Below are 15,997 nucleotides of genomic sequence, written 5' to 3'. Positions count from 1 at the left end.
AATGCTCGTCACTTGGTTAATGAGTGTGGGCGTATTGTGAGGACAAAAGCTCCCTTGAATGTGAAAAGTTGGAAAGAAGCATTTGACGCAGCTGGAGAAAGTATGTTGAAGGAAATACAGTTATGTTAGTTACTAATTTCTTTATTAATATCACTTATTTAGCACTATAGTTTTCTGGTTTTTGTTGTACCTATCATCTTACCTTCTTTGTGCAGGATAAGTTTGAAATTGATAAGTCTAGCGATTACTTCCGAATGTATGCATTTGTCTTGGAGACCATGCAACGTTTATATAGATTGTACAAGTGTAGGTTGCACAATTACTACAAAAGTGCGAGATGCGGAAAAACTAACGAGGAGCTCAAAAAGAATCCTCCTCTTGACTTACCCCAACCTCAATGGGAATATCTGATCAAGTATTACGGATTTGACAAATTTAAGGTATTTCTTTAACTACGTACTATCTTCTCGTCAATGATGCCATTTAGGAATTACCAATAATAGCAAGAACTTGATTGGCATCAACTTTTGTAATCATCATGCAGGTCATAAGTGAGAGGAACTCTAAAAATCGGAATTCTGACAAGAGAACTAAGCATACGACTGGAAATTTATCATTTGCTGAATCAGAAGATGTATTGGTAAGACAAACCTAATTTATTATGTTTATTGAATGTAGTCTGAAATAATATCAATAACGTTGTATAATTTGAATAGACAAAAGAGAATGATAATGTGAAGCTAACTGCTGATAAAGTTTGGCTTATCCATCACACTCGTAAGAATGATCAAGGAAAACTAGAATGGCTCGATACGCGGTCAAAAGAAATCCATGTATGTACAACAACCCATTATAACTATATTTTTGTTACCCTTGTTTGATTTTTTTATTATAATATGCAATTACATAAATCTTGTTTAACTATTAGGTGAAGTTGAAAGATGTTGTTGCATCAGCTGGGGATTCAATGACACAAGATGAAATTTTGCTTAGAGTTCTGGGCCAAAAGTCAGGGCATGTACGTGGAAAAGGGACAGGGATACGTGCATATTCTAAAGAGAAAGCACAAATAGAACAACGTAAGATTGTGGAGCAACAACAAGAGAAAATTCAAGAGCAACAACAACAAATTAAAGATTTGATGGAAAGTCAGTTGCTACAACAACGACAATTTGAAGAATATAAGGCACAACAACAAGAAGCAATTGAATCGATGAAACAAAGCATCTTACAACAGCTACAGAATAAAGAAGTTCAATGATTGTCATGAATGCTTATTAGGTAAATGATGCTTTCTTTTGCATTTTTTTAACATATACTTAGGCTTACAACATGCTAAAAAGACATACTTGGCCTATTTTTTGCGTCTAATTAGGCGTGTTGTAGTTTTACTTAGAATGGCATTAGCTGGTTGGCATTTTAGTCCAATTAGGACTATTGGTGGCTTGTGTTGTGGTTTTAGTTACAATGGCATTAGCTGGTTGACATTTTAGTCCAATTAGGAGTATTGGTGGCTTATGTTGTGGTTTTAGTTACAATGGCATTAGCTGGTTCGCATTTTAGTCCAATTAGGAGTATTGGTGGCTTGTGTTGTGGTTTTAGTTACAATGGCATTAGCTGGTTCGCATTTTAGTCCAATTAGGAGTATTGGTGGCTTATGTTGTGGTTTTAGTTACAATGGCATTAGCTGGTTGACATTTTAGTCCAATTAGGAGTATTGGTGGCTTGTGTTGTGGTTTTAGTTACAATGGCATTAGCTTGTTGGCATTTTAGTCCAATTAGGAGTATTGGTGGCTTGTGTTGTGGTTTTAGTTACAATGGCATTAGCTGGTTCGCATTTTAGTCCAATTAGGAGTATTGGTGGCTTGTGTTGTAGTTTTAGTTACAATGGCATTAGCCGGTTGGCATTTTAGTCCAATTGTGAATTTGATGGTAAATTCTAAATGCTTTCCCTATACACGTAATGCTTTTGTTAGTGAATATCATGCTAAATGCTTTGGTTATTATGTCTCTCCAAAAAGTGTAGGTATGGTTTGATTGTGAATACTCAATATTGGGGCTCATTTGATTCTTAATAACTAACAAAATTATTTGGTGTAGGGAAACATATCTTCGTTGAAAATTTTTTGTACTCAATGACGAAGTTGGTGATAGCTACAAGCATTTTGGATGCGCGATGTTTTGGGTTATGAAGAAGTTATATATGCACTTGTATATTTTTGGACTTTTTAAAAGTGCCCATTACTTGTAATTTTTTGCATATCAATTATGTTGGAAAATTGGTTATCCAATCCGTTACATGTATATCAATTACGGGATTCAATGACACACGATAATATTTAGGACGTGTGATATTTTGGGATACGAATTAATATATAATGATAATCGATGATATTAGTTTAGTTGGTATTAAATTATTTATTATTTTAATTGTCTAGTTTATTGTAGGATGTGTCAAAAGATAAATAGTTGTATATGTTTTTAGCAACGACTATAATTGTTGCAAAAAATGTATATGTTTTTTGCAACGGAAATAGTTGTTGCTAAAAACATTAATAATAAATTTTACTTCATTGTTTTCCCTACAGTAAAGTCGTTGCAAAAGATTGACTATCATGTATTGCAACAATTTGAATTGTTGAGAAAAACAAATTTTTATATTAATTCGTATCCCAAAAAACGAAAATAGTTGTAGCTAAAAATGCAAGAGATTTGGCAACGAGCTTTTTTGTTGCTAAAAACGTTTGAAGGAATTGCAACCACATTTTTTTTGCAACAAAAGTTTTCGTTGCAAAAAACAGTTATCTTTTGCAACAACCATAGTCGTTGCTAAAAGCTTTCGCTACGGCTGTACCCGCAACAATGTACTTCGTTGCAAAAAACATTTTTAGCAACGACATCAGATTTTTAGCAACGACTTTTTCTGTTGCTAAAAATGACTTTTCTTGTAGTGCAACTTCAACCCAGTAATATATAATGTTTCGTGCAAAACAAAGCAAGTTTGAGCTAATTTATGCGCGAAACTGCCAAAAAGCTTAAAAACCCATATACTCGTAACTTAACACGTAATTTCTAACATATGACTATGATTTTAAATTCTAGCCACTTCAACACCAAATAGTGTTATTTCCCATGTTTCGTGCAAAACAGACCACGTTTGAGCCACTTTATACGCGAAAGTGCAAAAAAAGCTTGAAAACCCATAAAATCGCAACTTAACAAGTAATTTAATGCAAATAACTATGATTTTCGATTCTAACAACTTCAACCCAATTATATATAAACTTTCGTGCAAAACAAACCAAGTTTGAGCTAATTTATGCGCGAAAGTGCCAAAAAAGCTTAAAAACACATAAAATCGAAACTTAATACGTAACTTCTTGCATATGACTATGATTTTCAATTCTAACCACTTCAACAAACTAATATATACCAAATAGTGTTGTTTGCCAAGTTTCGTGGAACACAAACCAAGTTTGATCTACTTTATGCGAGAAAGTGCCAAAAAAGCTAAAAAGACCATAAAATCGCAAGTTAACACGTAATTTAAAGCATATGACTATGATTTTAGATTCTAACAACTTCAAAACAAAAATATATAAAGTTTCGTGCAAAAGAAACCAAGTTTGAGCTAATTTAAGCGCAAAAGTGCCAAAAAATCTTAAAAACCCATAAAATTGCAACTTAACACGTAATTTCTAGCATATAACTATGATTTTAAATTACAACCACTTCAACACAATAATATATACCAAATATGGTTATTTGCCAAGTTTCGTGCAAAACAAACCAAGTTTACTTTATACGCGAAAGTGCAAAAAAAGCTCAAAAATATATAAAATCACAACTTAGCACGTAATTTTCTTGCATATGACTATGATTTTAAATTCCAACCACTTCAACACAATATATATATATATATATATATATATATATATATATATATATATATATATATATATATATATATATATATATATATATATATATGTATATATATATATATATATGTATATATATATATATATATGTATATATATATATATATGTATATATATATATATATATATGTATATATATATATATATATATGTATATATATATATATATACATATATATATATATTTATGTATATATATATATAAATATATGTATATATATATATATATATATATATATATATATATATATATATATATATATATAATAAAATATACATAAATATATATATGTATATATATATATATATATTTTATTATATATATATATATATATATATATATATATATATATATATATATATATATATATATATATATATATATATATATATATATATATATATATATATATATATATATATATATATTTATATCTATATATATATATATGAAATAGTGTTGTTTGCCTAGTTTCGTGCAAAACAAACCAAGTTTGAGCTACTTTATGCACGAAAGTGCCAAAAAAGCTTTAAACCCATAAAATCACAACTTACCACGTAATTTAAGGCATAAGACTATGATTTTTAATTGTAACCATTTCAACACAATAATATATAAATTTTTGTGCAAAACAACCCAAGTTTGAGCTACTTTATGCGCGCAAGTGCCAAAAAAGCTTAAAATCCCAAAAAATCGCAACTTACCACGTAATTTCTAACCACTTCAACACAATAATATATACCAAATAGTGTTGTGTGCCATGTTTCATGCAAAACAAACAAAGTTTGAGCTACTTTATGCGCGAAAGCGCCAAAAAAGCTTAGAAACCCATAAAATCACAACTTAACACGTAGTTTTCTAGCATATGACTATTATTTTAAATTCTAACCACTTGAACACAATAATATATACCAAATACTGTTGTATGCCAAGTTTCATCTAAAACAAACCAAGTTTAAGCTACCTTATGCGCGAAAGTGCCTAAAAAGCTCATACACCCATAAAATCGTCACTTAACATGTAATTTCTAGCATATGCCTATGATTTTCAATTCTAAGAACTTCAACACAATAATATATAAAGTTTCGTGCAAAACAAACCAAGTTTGAGCTACCTTATGTGCGAAAGAGCCAAAAAAGCATAAAAACACATAAAATTGCAACTTAATACGTAATTTCTCGTATATGACTATGATTTTCAATGCTAAACACTTCAATATAATAATATATACTAAATTTTGTTGTGTGCCATGTTTCGTGCAGAACAAACAAAAGTTAAGCTACTTTATGCCCGAAAGTGCCAAAAAAAAATTAAAAACCCATAAAATCGCAACTTAACACATACTTTCTAGCATATGACTATGATTTTCAATTCTAACCACTTCAACACAATAATATATACAAAATAGTGTTGTGTGCCATGTTTTATGCAAAACAAACCAAGCTTGAGCTACTTTATTGGCAAAAGCGCCAAAAAAGCTTAGAAACCCATAAAATCACAACTTAACACGTACTTTTCTAGCATATGACTATGATATTCCATTCTAACCACTTGAACTCAATAATATATACCATATACTGTTGTGTGCCAAGTTTCATGTAAAACAAACCAAGTTTGATCTACCTTATGCGCAAAATTTCCAAAAAAGCTTAAAATCACAAAAAATCGCAACTTAACACGTAATTTTGAGCATATCACTATGATTTTAAATCTAACCACTTCAACACAATAATATATACCAAATAGTGTTGTTTTCCAAGTTTCGTGTAAAACAAACCAAGTTTTTGCGACTTTATGCGCGAAAGTGCCAAAAGAGCTTAAAACACATAAAATCTCAACTTAACACGTAATTTCCAGCATATGAGTATGAGTTTCGATTCTAACCACTTTAACACAATAAAATATACCAAATAGTGTTGTGTGCCAAGTTTCGTGCAAAACAAATAGAGTTTAAGCTACTTTACGCGCGAAAGTTCCAAAAGAGTTTAAAACGCATAAAATCGCAACTTTATAAGTAATTTCTAGCATTTGAGTATGATTTTCGATTCTAACCACTTCAACAAAATAATATATACCAAATAGTGTTGTTTGCCAAGTTTCAAGCAAAACAAACCAAATTTGAGCTATTTTATGCGCAAAAGTGACCAAAATGTTTAAAAACCCATAAAATCGTAACTTAACACGTAATTTTCTATCATATGACTATGATTTTCAATTCTAACCACCTCAACACAACAATACATCCCAAATAGTGTTGTGTGCCATGTTTCTTGCAAATCAAATCAAGTTTTAGCTACTTTATGCGCGAAAGTGCTTAAAAAGCTTTAAAACCCATAAAATGACAACTTAGCACGTAATTTTCTAGCATATGAATACGATTTTGAATTTTAACAACTTCAACACAATAATATATAAAGTGCCAAAAAAGCATAAAATCGAAACTTAACACGTAATTTAAAGCACATGACTATGATTTTCGATTCTAACAATTTCAACCCAGTAATATATAATGTTTCGTGCAAAACAAAGCAAGTTTGAGCTAATTTATGCGCGAAACTGCTAAAAAGCTTAAAAACCCATATACTCGTAACTTAACACGTAATTTCTAACATATGACTATGATTTTAACTTCTAGCCACTTCAACACAATAATATATACCAAATAGAGTTATTTGCCATGTTTCGTGCAAAACAGACCACGTTTGAGCCACTTTATACGCGAAAATGCAAAAAAAAGCTTGAAAACCCATAAAATCGCAACTTAACAAGTAATTTAATGCAAATAAATATGATTTTCGATTCTAACAACTTCAACCCAATTATATATAAACTTTCGTGCAAAACAAACCAAGTTTGAGCTAATTTATGCGCGAAAGTGCCAAAAAAGCTTAAAAACACATAAAATCGCAACTTAACACGTAATATGACTATGATTATAAATTCTAACCACTTCAACACAATAATATATACCAAATAGCGTTTTATGCCATCTTTCGTGCAAAACAAACCAATTTTGAGCTACTTTATACGCGAAAGTGCAAATAAAGCTTAAAAACCCATAAAATCGCAACTTAACACGTAATTTTCTAGCGTATGACTATGATTTTAACTTCCAACCACTTCAACACAATAATATGAACGAAATAGTGTTGTGTGCAAAGTTTTGTGCAAAACAAACCAATTTTGAGCTACTTTATATGCAAAAGTGCCAAAAAAGCTTAAGAACCCATAAAATAACAACTTAGCACATAATTTAAAGCATAAGACTATGATTTCGAATTCTAACCACTTCAACACAATAATATATATATTTTCGTTCAAAAAAAACCAAGTTTGAGCTTCTTTATGCGCGAAAGTGCTAAAAAAGCTTAAAAGCCCATAAAATCGCAACATAACACATAATTTAAAGCATATGACTATGATTGTCGATTCTAAACACTTTAACACAATAAAATATACCAAATAGTGTTGTGTGCCAAGTTTCTTGCAAAACAAATAGAGTTTAAGCTACTTTTTGCGCTAAAGTGCCAAAAGAGTTTAAAACACATAAAATCGCAACTTAATACGTAATTTAAAGCATATGAGTATGATTTTCGATTCTAACCAATTCAACAAAATAATATATACCAAATAGTGTTGTTTGCCAAGTTTCGTGCTAAACAAACTAAATTTGAACTACTTTACGCGAGAAAGTGTCCCAAATGTTTAAAAACCCATAAAATCGTAACTCAACATGTAATTTTCTAGCATATCATTATGATTTTCAATTCTAACCACTTCAACACAATAATACATAACAAATCAAGTTTTAGCTACTTTATGCGCGAAAGTGTAATAAAATCATAAAAGCCCATAAAATCGAAACTTAACACGTAATTGAAAGCATATGATTATGATTTTCGATTCTAACAACTTGAACCCAATAATATATAATATTTCATGCAAAACATACCAAGTTTGAGCTAATTTATGCGCGAAAGTGCCAAAAAAGCTTAAAAACCAATAAAATCGCAACTTAACACGGAATTTCTAGCATATGACTATGATTATAGATTCTAACAACTTCAAAACAAAAATATATAAAGTTTCGTGCAAAAAAAACCAAGTTTAAGCTAATTTAAACGCAAAAGTGCCAAAAAAGCTTAAAAACCCATAAAATTGCAACTTAACACGTAATTTCTAGCATATAACTATAATTTTAAATTATAACCACTTCAACACAATAATATATACCAAATAGTGTTATTTGCCATGTTTCGTGTAAAACAAACCAAGTTTGAGCTACTTTATAAGCGAAAGTGCAAAAAAAGCTTGAAAACCCATAAAATCGCAACTTAACACGTAATTTTCTAGCATATGACTATGATTTTAAATTCCAACCATTTCAACACAATAATGTGTACGAAATAGTGTTGTGTGCCAAGTTTCGTGCAAATCAAACCAAGTTTGAGCTACTTTATACGCGAATGTGCCAAAAAAAGCAAAAAAACCCATAAAATCACAACTTAGCACCTAATTTATAGCATAAGACTATGATTTTGAATTCTAACCACTTCAACACAATATTATATAAATTTTCATGCTAAACAAACCAAGTTTGAGCTACTTTATGCGCGAAAGTGCCAAAAAGCCTAAAATTCTAAAAACCTTCAACTTAACACGTAATTTCTAGCATATGACTATGATTCTCAATTCTAACCACTTCAACACAATAATATATACCAAATACTGTTGTTTGCCAAGTTTCGTGCAACACAAACCAAGTTACTTTATGCGCCAAAGTCCCTAAAAAGCTTAGAAACCCATAAAATCGCAAGTTAACACGTAATTTCTAGCATGTCTATGATTTTCAATTCTAAACACTTTAACACAATAATAAATACCAAATAGTGTTGAGTGCCCAGTTTCATGCAAAACAAATAGAGTTCGAGCTACTTTATGTGCGAAAGTGCCAAAAGAGCATAAAACCCATGAAATCGCAACTTAATACGTAATTTCTAGCATTTAAGTATCATTTTCGATTCTAACCACTTCAACAAAATAATATATACCAAATAGTGTTGTTTGCAAAGTTTTGTGCAACACAAACCAAGTTTGAACTAATTTAGGCGCAAAAGTGTCAAAAATGGTTAAAGACCCATAAAATCGTAACTTAACACATAAATTTCTAGCATATGACTATGATTTTCAATTCTAATCACTTCAACACAATAATATATAAAGTTTCGTGCAAAACAAACCAAGTTTGAGCTACTTTATGCCCAAGAGTGCCAAAAAAGCATAAAAGCCCATAAATTTGAAACTTAACACGTAATTTAAAGCATATGACTATGATTTTCGATTCTAACAACTTCAACCCAATAATATATAATACTTCATGCAAAACAAACCAAGTTTGAGCTAATTTATGCGCGAAAGTACAAAAAAAGCTTAAAAACCAATATAATCGAAACTTAACACGGAATTTCTAGCATATGACTATGATTTTAAATTTTAACTACTTTAACACAATAATATATACGAAATAGTGTTATTTGCCATGTTTCGTGCAACAAAAACCAAATTTGAGCTACTTCATACGCGAAAGTGCAAAAAAAGCTTGAAAACCTATAAAATCGCAACTTAACACATAATTTTCTAGCATATGACTATGATTTTAAAATCCAACCACTTCAACATAATAATGTATACGAAATAGTGTTGTGTGCCATGTTTCGTGCAAAACAATCCAAGTTTGAGCTACTTTATACGTGAATGTGCCAAAAAAAGCTTTAAAACCCATAAAATCACAATTTAGCACGTAATTTATAGCATAAGACTATGATTTGGAATTCTAACCACTTGAACACAATATTATATAAATTTTCGTGCTAAACAAACCAAGTTTGAGAAATTTTATGCGCGAAAGTGCCAAAAAGCCTAAAATTCCAAAAACTTGCAACTTAACACGTAATTTCTAGTATATGACTATAATTTTCAATTCTAACCAATTCAACATAATAATATATACCAAATAGTGCTATATGCCAAGTTTCGTGCAAAAAAAATAGAGTTTGAGCTACTTTATACGAGAAAGTGCCAAAAAAGCTTAAAAACCCATAAAATCACAACTTAGCACGTAATTTTCTAACATATGACTATGATTTTCATTTCTAACCACTTCAACACAATAATATATACCAAATAGTGTTGTGTGCCATGTTTCATGCAAAACAAACCAAGTTTAAGCTACTTTGTGCGCAAAAGCGCCAAAAAAGCTTAGAAACCCGTAAAATCACAACTTAACACACACTTTTCTAGCATATGACTATGATTTTCAATTCTAACCACTTGAACACAATAATATATACAAAATACTGTTGTGTGCCAAGTTTCATGTAAAACAAACCAAGATTTAGCTACCTTATGCGCAAAAGTGTCAAAAAAGCTCAAACACCCATAAAATCACCACTTAACATGTAATTTCTAGCATATGCCTATGATTTTAAATTCTAAGAACTTCAACACAATAATACATAAAGTTTCGTGCAAAACAAACCAAGTTTGAGCTACCTTATGTGTGAAAGAGCCAAAAAAGCATAAAAACACATAAAATCGAAACTTAATACGTAACTTCTCGCATATGACTATGATTTTCAATCGTAACCACTTCAACACAATAATATATACCAAATAGTGTTGTTTGTCAAGTTTCGTGCAAAACAAACAAAGTTTGAGCTAAATTATGCGCGAAAGTGCAAAAAAAAAGCTTAAAAACCAATGAAATCGCAACTTAACACGTAATTTTCTAGCATATGACTCTGATCTTCAATTCTAACCACTTAAACACAATAATATATACCAAATACTGTTATGTGCCATGTTTCGTATTTAAACAAACCAAGTTTGAGCAACTTTATGCGAGAAAGTGCCAAAAAAGTTTTAAAACCCATAAAATCACAAATTAGCGCGTAATTTATAGCATATTACTATGATTTTGAATTCTAACAATTTCAACACAATAATATTTAAAGTTTTGTGCAAAACAAACAAAGTTTGAACTACTTTATTCGCGAAAATGCTAAAAAAGCTTAATAAACCATAAATTGGGAACTTAACACGTAAATTTTTAGCATATGACTATGATTTCAATTCTAACCACTTCAACAATATAATATATAAAGTTTCGTGCAAAACAAAAAAAATTGAGCTAATTTATGCGCGAAAGTTCTACAAAAGCTTAAAAGCCCATAAAATCGAAACTTAATACGTAATTTAAAGCATATGAATATGATTTTCGATTCTAACAACTTCAACCCAATAATACATAAAGTTTCGTGCAAAACAAACCAAGTTTGAGCTAATTTATACGTGAAAGTGCCAAAAAAACTTAAAACCCATAAAATCGTAAATTAACACCTAATTTCAAACATATGATTATAAATTTAAATTCTAACCACTTCAACACAATAATATATACCAAATAGTGTTATTTGCCATGTTTCGTGCAAAACAATCTAAGTTTGAGCTACTTTATACGCGAAAGTGCAAATAAAGCTTAAAAACCCATAAAATCGCAACTTAACACGTAATTTTCTACCATATAACTAGGATTTTCAATTCCAACCACTTCAACACAAAAATATATCCGAAATAATATTGTGTGCCAAGTTTCGTGAAAAACAAACAAAGTTGAGCTACTTTATATGCGAAAGTGCAAAAAAAAGCTTAAAAACCTAAAAATCACAACTTATCACGTAATTTAATGCATAAGACTATGATTTATAATTCTATCCACTTCGATACAATAATATATAAATTTTTGTACAAAACAAACCAAGTTGGAGCTACTTTATCCACGAAAGTGTCAAAAAAGCTTAAAATCCCAAAAAATCGCAACTTAACACGTAATTTCTAGCATATGACTATGACATTCAATTCAAACCACTTCAACACAATAGTCTATACCAAATAGTGTTGTGTGCCAAGTTTCGTGCAAAAAAAAACCATGTTTGAGCTACTTTATACGCGAAAGTGCCAAAAAAGATTAAAGAGCCATAAAATTGCAACTTAACTCGTAAATTTGTAACATTTGACTATGATTTTCAATTCAAACAACTTTAACACAATAACATATAACAAATACTGATATGTGCCAAGTTTGCTGCAAAACAGATAGAGTTTGAGCTACTTTATGCGCGAAAGTGCCAAAAGAGCTTTAACCCATAAAATTGCAACTTAATACGTAAATTTCTAGCATATGACTATGATTTTCAATTCTAACCACTTCTACACAATAATATATACCAAATAGTTTTGTGTACCATGTTTCATGCAAAACAAACCAAGTTTGAGCTACTTTATACACGAAGGCGCCAAAAAAGCTTAGAAACCCATAAAATCGCAACTTAACACGTAATTTTCTAGCATATAACTATGATTTTAAATTCCAACCACTTAAACACAATAATATATCCGAAATAGTGTTGTGAGCCAAGTTTCGTGCAAAACAAACAAAGTTTGAGCTACTTTATACGCGAAAGTGCAAAAAAAAGCTTAAAAACTCATAAAATCACAACTTAGGACATAATTTAAAGCATAAGACTATGATTTTTAATTCTAACCACTTCAATACAATAATATATAAATTTTCGTGCAAAACAAACCAAGTTTGAGCTACTTTATCCGCGAAAGTGTCAAAAAAGCATAAGATCACAAAAAATCGCAACTTAACACATAATTTCTAGCATATGACTATGACATTCTTTTCAAACCACTTCAACACAATAGTCTATACCAAATAGTGTTGTGTGCCAAGTTTCGTGCAAAAAAACCATGTTTGAGCTACTTTATGCGTGAAAGTGACAAAAAAGCTTAAAAGCACAATAAATCGCAACTTAACACGTAATTTAAAGCATATGACTATGATTTTAAATTCTAACCACTTTAACACAATAATATGTACCAAATAGTGATGTGTACCAAGTTTCGTGCAAAAGAAATAGAGTTTGAGCTACTTTATGCGTGAAAGAGCCAAAAGAGCTTAAACCCATAAAATCGCAACTTAACACGTAATTTCTAGCCTATAAGTATGATTTTGGATTCAACCACTTTAACAAAATAATATATACCAAATAGTGTTGTTTGCTAAGTTTCGTGCAACACAAACCGAGTTTGAGCTAATTTATGCGCAAAAGTGAAAAAAAAGCTTAAAAAACTATCAAATCGCAACATAACACATAATTTTCTAGCATATGACTATGATTTTCAATTAAAACACATCAACAAAATAATATATAAAGTTTCGTGCAAAACAAACCAAGTTTGAGCTACTTTATATGCGAAAGTGCCAAAAAGCTTAAAAGTGTATAAAATCGAAACTTAACACGTAATTTAAAGCATATGACTATGATTTTCGATTCTAACAACTTCAACCCAATTATATATAAAGTTTCGTGAAAAACAAACCAAGTTTGAGCTACTTTATGCGCGAAAGTGCCAAAAAAGATTTAAAACCCATAAAATCGCAGCTTAACACGTAATTTATAGCATATGACTATGATTTTAAATTCTAACCACTTCAACACAATAATATATCCCAAATACTTTAGTATGCCATGTTTCGTGCAAAAAAAAACCAAGTTTGAGCTACTTTATAAGCGAAAGTGCAAAAAAAGCTTAAAAACCCATAAAATCGCAACTTAACACGTAATTCTCTAGGATATGACAATGATTTTATATTCCAAGTTTCGTGCAAAACACAACCACGTTTGAGCTACTTCATACGCGAAAGTGCCAAAAAGCTTTAAAACACCCAAAAAATCACAACTTATCAAGTAATTTATAGAAATACGACTATCATTTTTAATTCTAACCAAGTTTGAGCTATTTTATGCGCGAAAGTGCCGAAAAAGCTTAAAATCCCAAAAAAGTGCAACTTACTACGTAATTTCTAGCTAATACTATAATTTTCAATTCTAACCACTTCAAACACAATAATATATACCAAATAGTGTTGTGTGCCATGTTTCATGCAAAACAAACCAATTTTGAACTACTTTATTCGCGAAATCGCCAAAAAAGCTTAGAAATCCATAAAATCACAAATTAACACGTACTTTTCTAGCATATGACTATGATTTTCAATTCTAACCACTTGAACACAATAATATATACAAAATATGTTGTGTGCCAAGTTTCATGTAAAACAAACCAAGTTTTAGCTACCTTATGCGCGAAAGTGCCAAAAAAGCTCAAACACCCATAAAAATCACCACTTAACATGTAATTTGTAGCATATGCTATGATTTTGAATTCTAAGAACTTCAACATAATAATATATAAAGTTACGTGCAAAACAAACCAAGTTTGAGCTACCTTATGTGCAAAAGAGCCAAAAAAGCATAAAAACACATAAAATCGAAACTTAATACGTAACTTCTCGCTTATGACTATGTTTTTAAATGTAACCACTTCAACACAATAATATATACCAAATAGTGTTGTTTGTCAAGTTTCGTGCAAAACAAACCAAGTTTGAACTAAATTATGCGCGAAAGTGCCAAAAAAAGCTTAAAAAACCAATGAAATCGCAACTTAACACGTAATTTTCTAGCATATGACTCTGATCTTCATTTCTAACCACTTAAACACAATAATATATACGAAATACTGTTGTGTGCCATGTTTCGTACTTATACAAAACCAAGTTTGAGCTACTTTATGCGAGAAAGTGCCAAAAAAGTTTAAAAACCCATAAAATCACAAATTAGCACGTAATTTATAGCATATTACTATGATTTTGAATTCTAACAATTTCAACACAATAATATATAAAGTTTTGTGCAAAACAAACAAAGTTTGAGCTACTTTATGCGCTAAAATGCTAAAAAAGCTTAATAAACCATAAATTCGGAACTTAACACGTAAATTTTTAGCATATGACTATGATTTCAATTCTAACCACTTCAACAATATAATATATAAAGTTTCGTGCAAAACAAAAAAAATTGAGCTAATTTATCCGCGAAAGTTCTACAAAAGCTTAAAAGCCCATAAAATCGAAACTTAATACGTAATTTAAAGCATATGAATATGATTTTCGATTCTAACAACTTCAACCCAATAAATATATAAAGTTTCATGCAAAACAAACCAAGTTTGAGCTAATTTATACGTGAAAGTGCCAAAAAAACTTAAAACCCATGAAATCGTAAATTAACACGTAATTTCAAACATATGATTATAAATTTAAATTCTAACCACTTCAACACAATAATATATACCAAATAGTGTTATTTGCCATGTTTCGTGCAAAACAAACTAAGTTTGAGCTACTTTATACGCGAAAGTGCAAATAAAGCTTAAAAACCCATAAAATCCAACTTAACACATAATTTTCTAGCATATAACTATTATTTCAATTCCAACCACTTCAACACAAAAATATATCCGAAATAGTATTGTGTGCCAAGTTTCGTGAAAAAACAAACAAAGTTGAGCTACTTTATCCACGAAAGTGTCAAAAAAAGCTTAAAATCCCAAAACATCGCAACTTAACACGTAATTTCTAGCATATGACTATGACATTCAATTCAAATGACTTCAACACAATAGTCTATACCAAATAGTGTTTTGTGCCAAGTTTCGTGAAAAAAAACCATGTTTAAGCTACATTATACGCGAAAGTGCCAAAAAATATTAAAAACACATTAAATCGCAACTTAACACGTAATTTAAAGCATATGACTATGATTTTTCAATTCTAACCACTTTAACACAATAATATATACCAAATAGTGTTGTGTGCCATGTTTCATGCAAAACAAACAAAGTTTGAGCTACTTTACAGGTAAAAGTGCTAAAAAAGATTAAAACCTATAAAATTGCAACTTAACTCGTAATTTTGTAACATATGACTATGATTTTCAATTCAAACAACTTTAACACAATAACATATAACAAATACTGATATGTGCCAAGTTTGCTGGAAAACAAATAGAGTTTGAACTACTTTATGCGCGAAAGTGCCAAAAGAGCTTAAACCCATAAAATTGCAACTTAATACGTAAATTTC

The 15,997-nt window shown here is 30.1% G+C and overlaps 1 long non-coding RNA gene across 1 annotated transcript; it reads left to right on the top strand.

Annotated features, from left to right (window-relative positions):
• The first annotated feature begins 770 nt into the window (after positions 1-770).
• On the top strand, positions 771-2,212 carry LOC130801617 (uncharacterized). Its single transcript, XR_009039650.1, has 3 exons — positions 771-833; positions 929-1,281; positions 2,101-2,212. It is a non-coding gene; the product is annotated as an uncharacterized LOC130801617 (long non-coding RNA).
• Positions 2,213-15,997: the final 13,785 nt, after the last annotated feature.

Source organism: Amaranthus tricolor, chromosome 15 (genome assembly GCF_026212465.1).
Source record: "Amaranthus tricolor cultivar Red isolate AtriRed21 chromosome 15, ASM2621246v1, whole genome shotgun sequence".
NCBI classification, from domain to species: Eukaryota; Viridiplantae; Streptophyta; class Magnoliopsida; order Caryophyllales; family Amaranthaceae; genus Amaranthus; species Amaranthus tricolor.
The sequence above is the reverse complement of the archived record's forward strand: the minus strand, read 5'-3'. Positions and strand labels throughout refer to the sequence as shown.